The 13,950-nt window shown below is 38.9% G+C and overlaps 1 long non-coding RNA gene across 1 annotated transcript in view; it reads left to right on the forward strand.

Annotated features, from left to right (window-relative positions):
- The first annotated feature begins 328 nt into the window (after positions 1-328).
- The window catches only part of LOC111091902, a 30,441-nt gene continuing 16,819 nt past the window's right edge, over positions 329-13,950 (forward strand). Inside the window, exons 1-4 of the long non-coding RNA XR_005376714.1 lie at positions 329-394; positions 2,876-2,983; positions 12,137-12,219; positions 12,293-12,456. This is a non-coding gene — a long non-coding RNA (uncharacterized LOC111091902). The remainder of the gene's footprint in view (positions 395-2,875; positions 2,984-12,136; positions 12,220-12,292; positions 12,457-13,950) is intronic.

A 13,950-nucleotide genomic window follows, 5' to 3' on the forward strand; every position in this document is an offset into this window, starting at 1 on the left:
GGTGCCTGACATAGAGTGGGGACTTAATAGATTTTTTTCTTGAATGAATGAATGAATGAATGAGTAGTTAAGTGAATAGATACATGGACGAGTGGATGGATAAGTGAATGGATGAATGTGTGAATGAATGAATAGATGGATGGATGGATGGAATAAATTGACTGGAAAAATATGGTTTTGGAAAGATGGATACAACAAAATCCTATCTTGCCTCTATGGACTGGGTCCTTTTATTGGAGAATCTGCTAAAAACAAGTTGGCAGTGGTTACAATCATCTGAACATGGCATGAAATGACAGATTCTGACTCAGGCTTCTCCCTATTGTTTAGGTTTGAACAAGTCAGAAGACACCTGGGGACTAGATGGTGGAATAAACAGACTCTTCAGCACTAAGTACCTAGCGGGAAAGGTTATTGAAATAAGCAAATGAAATTTGTTTTCAGTTTGATACAGAAAACCTGAGTGTTTAACTAAAACCTAAATACCACGTAAATTCTGATAGTAAAGAAAAACAGTGCTGAATAGAAAAAAGAAAAATGTTTGCATAAAAACACTAATGATACCAAATGAGAGAAGGGGGTAAGGATAGATAAACAGCTTAGCAAGGAAAAAGATTATGGCTTTGGAGCCAAAAATACAGAACAATGCCAAGCCTAGTCTTGCCTCTGCCATTGCAGCACTTTGCATCTCCAACAGTAGCAGAAGATTACCCCCCAGGGTGCTCTGCCAATCTCCTGGGCCCAGAGAAGAAAACAGTTTTTCTTTCTTTTTTTTTCTTTCCTTGCTTCTAGAAGACTGCTACACCCGTTTTAGAATGCATACTGCTTTTAACCAGACCAGTGCAGATTTTTGAAATATGTTTTTTTTATGTCACTGTTTGACTTTGGACAACCATTGTTAATTTAAATATTGATTAAATACCATATGTTGTCATGAAAAGAGATTTTTATGACCCTTGGCAAGCACTGAGCCTGTTTTCCAACCTTTAGAATGTGGATGGTGAGGCAAACTCATAATTTTCCTGGAAGGATTATATCAGGTAACCTTTAGTTTTTCTAGATTTACTGTGACCTCTTTTATGAAATTCTGTGGTTCCAGAAAACTATACTTATATTAGATCCTGTATCTTGGAGGTGGGACTTATCAAATAGTGTTGCCCACTATTTTATGCTATAGATGAGGACAGCACATCATTTGCCAGAAAATGTTCTTTGTTTTGAGAAGAATGTAGTGTTTCTTCTCAGATATGTGATTATAAGGACAGTAGGTCTTCTTTGTTGTAACAGCTTAAAGGCAGAAGGAGGTCACAAGTTCTAAAATCATGGAGCCTCTATGAGCCAAAGTTTCAAGGCTATTGATCATTCCTTTTATGATAACTTATAGAATGGATTGAAAGGATCTTTACTGAAAATCTTCGGTGGAATAAAATACACAATGGGAAAAGAAAATCTGAAATGGAAACCTAATTTCAGGGCAAAGACTTTGAGAGATTAAGATTGGCATAGATGTGGCCAGCTATTAACCTGAAATTATTAGAGATGTCTCAGAGTTTAGGCCAGATAGTCCTTCCTCATAGCAGGAGATGAGGGGGTGGCAGCCAGAGTATATCTGTCCTTTCCATGGTCTCTTGAAAAATTTAGAGGTGGAACAGACATTAAAAATAAGTAAAAATTGTTCTCTGATAATGTGGCCTATGAAGCCCAGATACTTCCCTCAGATATTATTAAAAAGAGAAGATTTTTTTTTTTTTAAAGAATCAAGTTTGAATCTGATCAGGCCTCTAGATATATGGGAAGCTTAAATTTGTTTTTTAAGATTTTATTTATTTATTCATGAGAGGCACAGAGAGAGGCAGAGACACAGGCAGAGGGAGAAGCAGGCTCCCTGCGGGGAGCCCAATGTGGGACTCCATCCCAGGGCGGGGATCATACCCTGAGTCAAAGGCAGATGCTCAACCGCTGAGCCACCCAGGCATCCTGGGAAGCTTAGAAATTAATATAAATTTACAGGAAAGATAGAGGTATAAGAACATGTTATATGGCAACAGGGGTGAGGACCAGTAAAATGTGGATAGGGAGGAACTCTGCCAGATGAACAACCTCTTCTATAATAAACAAATCACAGGGAAAGTGAGAACATGAGATTGAGAGAGACTGAAGGGACATAGTGACCTACTGTTGACCCATTGGAATAATGACGTTCTTAGATCCTGGTTTGAACACACAGAGTGAATATGAGAGGAGGAAGACAGAAAGGAATCCGAGTAGTGATTAGATATTCAATGATATTAAAAAATTAATAGTTTTTCTTAAGATGACATAGTCAATTTAAAGTTAAATATTATAGTTAATATGGTTAAATATTACAGTTAAATATTAACTAACTATGTTGTAATTTTAAAAGGAGCTTTATCACTTCTTCCATAAATGAACCTTTTACACTTAAATATTTAGGAGTGAAATGATGAGAGAGTTTAAATGCGAGTGCCTACTGGCACCAGAAACTAGTGTAGCAGGTCATGTGTATGATACTGAGAGTAATTTAGAGAACTGTGGTTCCTTCCTCCAGGTGGACCAAGGATGTGCTCTCTGGTTTCTTTCCTCAATACCTCTTTCTTTAGCTGTATCAAGGAGTTTATTCCAATGCATGGTTTTCTGTGTTTCAGATATTGTAATTGATTTCATTTGTACCTACGTACTTTCTCCAGAATTAAGATAACCTAGAGTAACCTAGTTAGGATTAGAAGGAACACATATTATTATTTACCGTTTATGTAGGAGATTGGATGTGTTAGATGCTAATGGCATGCTTGTCATTATGGGTATTGACTTGCACTGCACAAAGCTCCACAGTGACTTTTTGCATTGTTCACAGTGATTCTGCAATAGCATGAGATATGCTGGTGGAATGCGGCTGGGACAATGTTGAATTTGGAAAAGGATCCATTCTTGTCAGGAGTGATTCACAGGTTTTCATTTTCTGGTAAGATTGTATCAGGCTCCCTATTTTAACTTTGAAGCATAAAGGAAATGTTAAACTTTCAATCTTTTTCCAGATAATGTTCTCTGATAACAGACTTTGACCATTTGCTCTAATGGAAAAAGCAGTCCAACTCAGATTCATTGAATCCATCCATCTCTCTATCCACCCATCCATTTACCCATCCATCTATCCTCCATCTATCTATCCATTGATCCATTTATTTATTGAATTCATCTATCCATCCATCCATCCATCCATCCATCCATCCATCCAACCATCATCCATTCATCAATCGATCTATATTTATACACTTACTTTTTACTTATATGTCTTCTTTGTAATTTCTTTGGGAATCTTTTATGGCAAATTTATTTTTATTTGGTATTTGTCACAATTATTGATCAACAACATTTTGGGGGATACCTTCATATTCCAAAGGAAAAAGTTAGGTTAGAAGGAGAGAGAGAGAGAGTAATCTTAAATATTAACTAACTATATAACCTCGGACAACTATAATTTTTCTGTTCTTTAGGTTTTGCATCTGTAAGTTATTTATCAAATACCATGCTCTGGGGAAAAAAATAACTTTCCCAGAAAAAAAATCACTAATGATCTCATATCATGTTCAAAAACTATTTACGAGATGGGATATCATTATGTTAAATGAAAAGAATGTAATGCTCTTCCATAATAATCTCAAATTTGTAATATAAACAGTAAAGCATACTGAATGCAAACATATTGAAATATGCTTCTCTAATATCTTTTAGCTTCCTATAATTAAAATACACTTATTTATGAGCAGAAAATAATGCCAGGAAAAGAAATCCATGATGATATAATGAAGTAACAAGTGTAAAAAGCCTAAAAAGCTAATGTATAATGTATTTGTTTGCAAGTGTTATTTTGTTTACCAAGTTGCTGAAGATCAGAGAAGGGTAATCCAGGGTAGATAAAGTAGATAAATAATGTTATCTTATAATAATCTTTCCAGCTATATTAAATTCAGCAATCATCTATTATGTGTTTTTTGTGCACAAGACATTAGGCTAGATCCAATAAAGCTATATAAATGAGGAAAGATAAATCAAAAGAATGAATCTGGCTTTCAGGTAGGTTATCTGACCTGGATGATTAAACAGATTATTTGGAACAGATACTTTGATGAGGAAATCCCAAGTGTAGGGGGGGCATCTGGGTGGCACAGTCAGTTGAGCATCTGACTCTTGGTTTCTGCTTGGGTCATGATTTTGGGGTTGTGGGATCAAGCCCTGTGTGGGACTCCATGCTTGGTGCTGAGTCTGCTTGTGACTCTCCATCTCCTTCTTCCCTTCCCCCACTCTCTCTTTCTCTCTCTCTAATAATAAATAAATAAATCTTCAAAAAAAAAAAGAAAAATAAGAAAATGAATTTCACTTCTCACCACTTCTACTATTACCATCCTTCTCTGAATCACCATTGTCTCTTGCCTGGATTATTGCAGTGTATGCCTAACAAGCCTTTATGCCACTTTCTTCTCTCTCTGCTTAGAATGTCTTTCCCTAGATATTTATATGTTTAGCTCCTTCACCCCTTTTGTACCTTTGATCCAATACCACTTGTTTGCTTCCTTGACCATCCTGTTTATTTATTTATTTATAAAAAGATTTTATTTATTTATTTATTTATTTATTTATTTATTTATTTATTTATTTAGATTTTATTTATTTATTCATGAGAGACACACAGGAAGAGGCAGAGACATAGGCAGAGGGAGAAGCAGGCTCCTCTCAGGGACCCCGATGTGGGACTCGATCCTGGGACTCTGTGATCACACCCTGAGCCAAAGTCAAACACTCATCTGCAGAGCCACTCAGGCATTCCCTTGACCATCCTGTTTAAATTTCAGTTCTTCTACTCTACTACTAGCTTTCTCTGTGACTCTACCCAGCTTTATTTTTCTAAATAGAACTTAGGTTGGTTTCCCGTGTCTCCCTTGGCTAACATGTCACATCCATGGTAGCAGCCATTTTTGTCCTTTTTGTTTACTGCTGGATTCCCAGTTCCCCAGCAAGAGAGCAGTCAGAGGGAGGAAGAGAATATTTACTGTAGTGGCTGCTGGCTCCCACCCTATGGGGTGGCCTCAAATTAGCTGTGTTCCGTGAAGTCACTGCTTCTCTTAAGATAGACCTCTATTAGACCTCTATTACTGGACTCTCTCCTTATGACTTCTGGTAATACTACCTTCCTTTTGTACCTGTGTACTTAGGATGTTTTGAGTCCAGCATTACCACACTGCTCCTTGTGGTTTTCCTTCATCCTGCCCATACTTTTGTAATATGTCCCTTACTGAAAACATCCTAATTTGAGTATGCCATCTGTTTCCTGCTGATGCCCTGACTTACACAGTGCTCAATAAGTATTTTTGAATGAATGATTAAAAAACAGATTTTTAAGGGCAAAAGGGGCTTTCACAGGTTTATATTAGATTTTACACATATCTTTGTATCATGTCCAATGAATGTGACTGTTACAATTCTAATTCTTAAAGAAAGATTCAGTAAATGTTCACATCATACAGAATTTAGAACATTTCTGATTACTTTTAATGAATTTAAATATAAAATTCTATGCAAACATAGATCTCTTGTCTTTTATTCTTCTCAATGTATTTTACATTCATAAAGACTTAATTTTTTAATAAGCTGCAGAGCTGAATCTACAATAATTAATTTAAAATAAAGCAATTAATTTAAAATTTGCTTCTACCTGGCAAAATACCACCATTTTGACCCTCAATAATTGATTGAAGATACCTTGTTAGAAGCTAAAAGACCAATAATTTGATTTAGTTTATTTATTTTTATTTTATTAAAGATTTCATTTATTTATTCATGAGAGACACAGAGAGAGAGAGAGAGAAAGAGAGAGAGAGAGAGACAGACAGAGACACAGGCAGAGGGAGAAGCAGGCTCCATGCAGGGAGCCTGACGTGGAACTCGATCCTGGGCCTCCAGGATCACACCCTGGGCTGAAGGTAGTGCTAAACCGCTGAGCTACACGGGCTGTCCATTTGATTTAATTTAAATCAACATGTTATGTTATTTGTTAACCGGAGACCTGTGGAATTTCATTTCAACCTAGATGTGAATAAAAGAAGAAATAGAACTTGGCAGTAATGAAGCTCTGTCCTCTCATGAGATTTTTTTTTTCTCTCATGAGATTTTAAGAGCCTATGAAATGCTTACTGATTTAATGCTGATGACTGGCTTATAGAAATAGTTTGAAAGGGTAGAATATGGATGTTGACTTATGTTTCTCATCCTGAATCTTTGTTTAGGTAGTGACCACACTACAATGGTACTTATTTAGTTGCTATCATTATATCTTTTCCACTGAGAAAGTTCACTTAGATTTACAAATGTAGAGATGGCTGGTCTCTTCCTAAATTGGAGTGCTGTGGAGTGGTTGGTGAGGTGAGACAAAGTCTTCCTTTGAAAATTTGTCGAATGGTACTTGACCATTGATAAATTAAAAATCTGCTAAATTGGTGAGGTGTAATTGCTTAGAGTTCTACCATTGGATCAATGGGTTGTCATGTTGATTTCTATCTCTCTTTATCTCTGGCTAGTCACTGAGATTGTGTGTGTGTGTGTGTGTGTGTGTGTGTATGTGTATCTTCACATCTCCCTTAACTTTAAAATATATAGTAAAAAATGCATCTGATTGCTGCATCATACCTTGATTTGAAAGTCCAAATTTTGCTTCTACCTGGCAACTTTGATTTCAAGGGAAGTTAGACCTTAGCTTTTCCAAAGGAACAAATTTCTTTCTTTCTTTTTTTTAAAGGTTTTATTTATTTACTCATGAGAGATGCAGAGAGAGAGAGTAGAGACACAGGCAGAGGGAGAAGTAGGCTCCTCGCAGGGAGCCCAAAGTAGGACTCAATCCTGGATCCCTGGGATCACGGCCTGAAGCTGAAGGGAAATGCTCAACCACTGAGCCACCCAAGTATCCCAAAGGAACAAATTTCTAAATAGAATTTTAGTTAATATTTTTTACAGCTTATGTATTTCATTTATTTGACTGTATTGGTCTACAGTTGTTAAATAACCACAAAATACCAGTCGCCTACAATAGCGAACATTATTTTTCTTCGTGTACCCAAAGGTCAGCTAGGAGTCAATTGTTCTAGACTGGGATTGGCTGGACAGCTTTGTTCATGTGCCTGTGGGTTGGCTGGATGTGGGGGTGTCAATTGATCAAGGCTGGCTGATTGGAGCACCCTGGCTGGGTGGCTCTGCATCACATGTTCACCCTCTGGGGGCTAGCGGGTAAGCCCAAGCATGAACTTCTCGCAAAAATGCCAGAAACACAAGAATGCAAGCCAAATCACTCAAGACACTTTAAGGCCTAGGCTGGGACTGGTCTGATTTCACTATTATCTCATTATTCTCTTGGCCAAAGCAAGTTATATTTTTTAGTGTGAGTAACTGCAGAGCAAGACAGCAAAAGGTACTGAAACACAGAAGTGGATATGAAGAATTGAGGCTAATGATGCAATATACCAAAAAGACCATCTGATCCAAGATCACTTAATGTAACTAATTTTCTCACATTTATATTTAAACCCAATGGCAAACAAAACAAAACAAACAAAAACAAAAACAAAAACAAAACAAAACAAAACAAAAACAAAAACAAAACCCAATGGCAGTTTTTCTCTGCAAAGTGAAATACAGGTGTTTCCTTCTATATGATGTTTCTTTATAACTTCATTTTCCCACTGTATTCTGAAACTCAATTTACCTTATCTTGAGCAAATTAGGAAAAGGCCTTTAATTCTAGGGATTTTTCTATGCCTTTGCACAAAATGCTAATCAAAATGCTTGCTGTTTTTGATCTCACTTTGGTAAGTGCAATTAGGACCTTCTAATTTGAGAATATAAAAGTACAACAATGAAGAATCATTGAAGACAATATGCAAATAATTCAGTCTGAAAGCAACATATCTAAATCTTCACTAAGTTTTACTAATTGCATCATAAAAGTAAAAACAACTAAAATATCTTTTATAGTAGCAGTCCTGAATTTAGGCCTAGACCCACAAGGGTATTTCCCTAGCTGAGAGTTATATAAACTCTGAAAATAACCATATTTAATTTCCTAGTGAAAGAGAACAAGGGGTTACACATACTGGAACAGGTTTATATTTCCATGAAATCTTTGGCCCAAAAGCCTTGGTTATTGTTTTGTGGCAAAGAACTTTTTGGCAGTTTTAGAGGTCATACATATTCCTAAAACAGTAAATATTTTGGTAAACTGGACACAAAAGTACATATAGGTAACCACAAATGTCTGCAAGAGCTAGTTTATGATGAATCATGATTTTGTAGCAGAGCCAAGGTTGTGAATACCCTGTATTAAGGTGTGTTGAGGCTGCATGGAAGACTGGAGGGGAGGCTTACCAGGAGTCTATTTGTATGAATGTTAGGAGACCTTTTGGGAAAGAATCTTCCTGAAAATATATAGTGTGTATGTTGGTACAATAACAGCCCCCAAGCATTTGTAGGCAGAAGATGATTTTACTCTTTGTGATTGATGAATTTCTGTAGTGTTACATTTGGCTTTCTTTCTCTTTATTTTTTGTGTATCTATTAAAGTTTTTGGGTTTGTGGTTACCATGATGTTCATATATAACATCCCAAGTACATGGCAGTCTATATAAAGTTGGTGGTCATTTAAGTTCAATTACATTCTGAAAAAAAACAGACACAAACTTTTCTTTACTCCCTCCTCCACATTGTATGTATATGCTATCGTATTTTGCATTTTCTTATTTATAATTTTTCTTATGTCTTATTATGGCCATTTCTTTTCAACTTAAAGAAGTCCCTTTAACATGTAAGGCTGGTTTAGTGGTGACAAACCCCTTAACTTTTGTCTGGGAAATGTTTTATCTCTCCTTCAGTTCTGAATGATAACTTTGCCAGATAGAGTTTTCTTGGTTGTGGGTGTTTTCCTTTCAGCACTTTGAATATATCATACCATTTTCTACTGGCCTGCAAAGTTTCTGCTGAAAAATCAGCTGAGAGCCTTATAGGGTTTCCCTTGAATGAGACTTTTTGTTTCTTGCTGCTTTAAAAGTTCTCTCTTTATCTTTAACCTTTGACATTTTAATTTTTTTGACATTTTAATTATTATGTGTTTTGGTGTGGACCTCATTGGGTTCATCTTGTTTGGAACTCTCTGTGTTTACTGGACTTGGATGTCTTTTGCCGTCCTCAGTTTAGAGAAGTTTTCAGCTATTATTTCTTTATTTTTTTTTAAATTTCTTTATTTTTTAATTATTTCTTTAAATAAGCTTTTTGCACCCTTTTCTCTCTTCTTTTTCTGGGGCCCCTTTAATGTGAATGTTCACCTGATGTTGTCCAAGATATCCCTTAACCTATCCTCATTTTTAAAATTCTTCTCATTTGGGCAGCCCCAGTGGCGCAGCGGTTTAGCTCCGCCTGCAGCCGGGGGTGTGATCCTGAACACCCGGGATCGAGTCCCACATCGGGCTTCCTGCATGGAGCCTGCTTCTCCCTCTGCCTGTGTCTCTGCCTCTCTCTTCGCTCTCTCTCTGAATGAATAAATAAATAAATCTTAAAAAAAATAAAAATAAAATAAAATTCTTCTCATTTTGTTTTCCATTACCCTGTTTTCCAGATCTCTGATATATTCTTCTGCATCCACTAATGTACTGTTCATTCCCTCTAGTGTATTTTTTATTTCAGTTATTGTATTCTTCAATTCTGATTGGTTCTTTTTTTATATTATCCATTTCTTTATTGAAGGTCTCACTGAGTTCTTCCACTCTCCTCTCCAGCCCTGTGAGTATCTTTATAATCATTACTTAAAATTCTTTTTTAAACTTAATTTTATTTTTAAATTTCACTTCACTTTATTTTATTTCCAGTATAGTGAAAATACAATGTTATCATTACTCCAAATTCTTTATCAGGCACATTTCTCATCTCTGTTTCATTTAGTTCTTTTTCTGAGGTTTTGTCTTGTTCTTTCTTTGAAGCATATTGCCCTGCCTCCTCATTTTGCTTGACTTTCTGTGTTTCTATGGTTTAGGTAAACAACTACTTCTCCTAAACTTGAAAGAATGATCTTGTGTGTGGTCAACTTCTGTGCAGATGATTGACTGTGGGGGTTGGTGACATTCACTGGCTGGCTAGAGTTGTGGGTGGTATGGGCTGGGGGTCATAGAGCTCTCTACACCATGGGCACCCTCGCAGGACAGCTAAGGCTAAAGTGGGTACAAGCCACAGTGTCCCAAAGTACTGCCAGAGGATGCCCTGGCAGGACAGCTGGAGCTGTGGCTGGTGTGGTCCAGGAGATCCCTGGGCTCTCTGTGCAGAGAGTAACCCGGCAGAACAGCTGAAACTAAAGTGTGTGCAAGCCAGGAAGACCTAGGGCTCTATGCACAGAGGGCATTGACAGGCTAGCTGAAGCTAAAGTGGCTACAGACCAGTGTGGTCCTGGGCTGAAGCTGGATTGGGCGTAAGCCAGAGTGTCCCAGTGTGCTTAGCAGGGAGTATCCTGGCCAGGAGAATGGAGACAAGACCAGTGTAGGTGTTCTAGGGTCCTCTGCACAGGGGCACCCTGGCAGGGTGGCTGGATCTGAAGCAGATATCAGCCAAGAAATCCTAGGATGCTCGACACTGAGGGTGCCCTAGCATGCTGACTGAAGCTGAAGTAGTGTGGGCCTGGAGTGTTCCAGGCTACTTTATGCCTCTGTCATCTTGGCACAAAGGCTGGAACTATAGTGACCACTAACTAGTGTGTACTACCCCGTGGCTGCCTTGGTGGGATGGCCGGGGCTGGTGTGGGTTAGGGGCCTGGGCTCACTGAGGTGGCAGGCCTGTTAGGGCACCCAGGCTGTGTACTAGTCTGTGCTTTCAAGGAGGAGGGGAAATGTAGACCTGCCTGTCAGCCTCTGCCTGTAGAGCTTTCCATTTGGTGAAGTTCTAGGGCTGGATCTTTTATATCCTAGTTGCTCTTTTAACCTTGGCTTTATTTCTGTGCCCAAGGACAGAGGAATCTGTTCCCAGTTCTCAATACTATCCTTTCTCACTACAGTTAACGGCATTGTTGGGGGCGTCTTCGTTACCATGTCTCCAGTTCTCTTGCTGTTCTCTTTTGCTGTTCTATCTTTTGTTGTACAGAAGCAGTTCAGCCAGCCCTCAGTTCTTCAGGAGAAATTGCTCTATAAATAGAGGCAATTTGGTGTGTTCTGAGGAGGAGATGAGTTCAGGGTGATTTTATTTATTTATTATTTTTAAAGATTTTATTTATTTATTCATAAGAGACACACAGAGAGAGGCAGAGACATAGGCAGAGGGAGAAGCAGGCTCCTCGAGGGGAACCCGATGTGGGACTCGATCCCAGGACTCCAGGACTATGTCCCGAGCCAGAGGAAGACATTCAACCACTGCGTCCCATCATTCAACCCAGGCGTCCCATCAGGGTGATTTAAAACTCCATAAGCAGATCATCCTTAGTTATTACCTAGATGAATTGGCTTGATTTTAATTTTTTTAAGATTATTTATTTATTTATTCATAGAGACACACACACAGAGAGACAGAGACAGAGAGAGAGAGAGAGAGAGAGAGAGAGGCAGAGACACAGGCAGAGGGAAGCAGGCTCCATGCAGAGAGCCTGACGTGGGACTCGATCCAGGGTCTCCAGGATCACGACCTGGGCTGCAGGCAGTGCTAAACCGCTACACCACCGGGGCTGCCCTGGCTTGACTTTTAGTACAGAAGGAGGAGAAAAAAGAGAGGGATGCAAATAGAGGGGAAGGAGAGGATTACCAATGAAACTAAAAGTTAAGTTTCTCCAAAATTCTAAGTTATATTCACTTTTCTTAAATTTGTAGGAGGAAACATTTGTACCTCTTTCCTCAAGCTCCTTCTCAGTATATAATGGGCTTCAGGGTTGAATGAACTTTTGCTCCTCACATCCCCTTAGGGAGGGCAGAGTTAGGGGAGGTGGAGGAGCTAATCCTATGTGCGGAATTTGCTCACTGGGACTTATCTACTGGGGAGCAGGATGCTTACATGTCATATAACTTTTCCAAGCTTTTACTTCCTGGCCTTTTTGTCTCCACGCACTTAGCCTGGGAAGAGCCCACAGCCCATGGGAAGAGCCCACAGCCCATATTCTGAAGAAGGTGTTATGAACTAGACCAGACATAAAAGGTGGGTCTTGATTTAGGATTAGCAGGGATGATTTCCTTAATTAGTCCACAGTTACAATGACTTTGCTTTATAGTGGTCTCAGCAAGCAGTGGAAAAGATACACATGAGATAAGGATACCTGGTGGTACACATCGAGGCAGCTTCCTGCTACCTCCTCAATTCTCGTGGAAGCACACCAGAAGCTATGTCTCAGCAGCCTGTGCAGAGTGAAGAATCCTCCGAGTCAGAACACATAAGGTAGGAGGAAGACAGGCAAGTCAAATTACTTAAAGTGAATTTCTTGATATCCCATACACATATATTCTCAGTTGATTTCATGCTATGTCTTTGGGGCAAGGCTTCCATGAAGCAATATTTGTGGTTGGCTTCCCTTCTCATTTTTCAAGCTCTCTGTTCTGTGTGTAACTAGGTGTATAAGGTAGGGCTGTTTGTGTAAGTGATATGGAGTCAGGTTTGTGTGTATGCCTAAGCTTGCAGGCCCTAAGATCTAGGTTTAGAATGGGAGGCAGGAGGCTCTGCTTTGCCTTCCTAATTATGCTTCCCAATGGTGCAGCATTTTGGATATTCCCATACAAAGAAACCAGTACTTTATTTCTTATTTGTCTCATTGTGTTGTGGCATTCTGAACTACTAACTAGGTATATTTAGTGGTGAGTAACAAAGGTGAGGCTGCTTCAGGCACTACAGCAGAGAATATAGAATGTAGCCGCCCCATTGAGGACACTGGGCAATCAGCAGGGGAGGGCAACAGCCATATTGGAAATTTGGCAGCTCCAGCAAAGCACAACATGAGCACAGCATGACTTCAGGCGACATTGATAAAAAATGTCATCAGAGGCAGCATCAGTGAAATTGCACATTCACTAGGCTTCACAGAGATTGGAGGCTTGCTGATAGTGCCGCACGGAGCCAGAGCTAGAGCCAGAGCAGAAGAGGAAGTGGTGGCTGAGAAGCCTTACTTTTTCACTACCAGTGGGGCATCTCTAGGGGACATGCAGGAATTCTTGGGGGAGGCTTTTAAGAGAATCTGGAAGATTTTCAATAATAGACAAGGGAAGAATTAGAAGCTATTGTGTACCTATAAGTGTGACTTTCTGTAATTCTGTAACTGGTAGGGCCTGGGAGAACACAGGCACTAAGTTTGAACAGGTGTTTGGCATACCTTTTCCTAATTCTAGGCATACCTAATCTGATAGCCAACTGGGGTGCTTAAAATAAACGGATTGGTTTCAGGATCCTAAATCTTTTACTTTTTTCGTTGTTATTGACCATGACTGGGGAGTTTTCACATCTATTTTTAGCATTTTGACAGCTTCTGCATTACTGATTCCTGAATCTATCAATTAAAATGATATTGGTCTATGTCCTGTGTACACGTAACAGGAGACAATGATGGGCAATGAATATGTATATATACAGAGGAAAGTGATGGAGGGACAAATGGAGGAAGATTTAGCAATATTGCAGGAATATCAAATTTTTGTCTTTTTTTTTTTTTTTTTTTTTTTGAGAGAATGAAAGCATGCATGGGAGCAGGGTGGGAGGGGCAGAAGGAGAGAATGAATCTTAAGCAGGCTCCATACGCAGCACAGGGCCTGAGATGAGGCTTGATCTCACAACCCTGATATATGATGTGAGCCTCATGAGATCAAGAGTCTGATGCATGACTGAGCCACCCAAGCACCCTGAGGAATATCAAATTTTAATCCACATTACATTCTAAACCTCACG

Source organism: Canis lupus, chromosome 23 (genome assembly GCF_011100685.1).
Source record: "Canis lupus familiaris isolate Mischka breed German Shepherd chromosome 23, alternate assembly UU_Cfam_GSD_1.0, whole genome shotgun sequence".
NCBI classification, from domain to species: domain Eukaryota; kingdom Metazoa; phylum Chordata; class Mammalia; order Carnivora; family Canidae; genus Canis; species Canis lupus.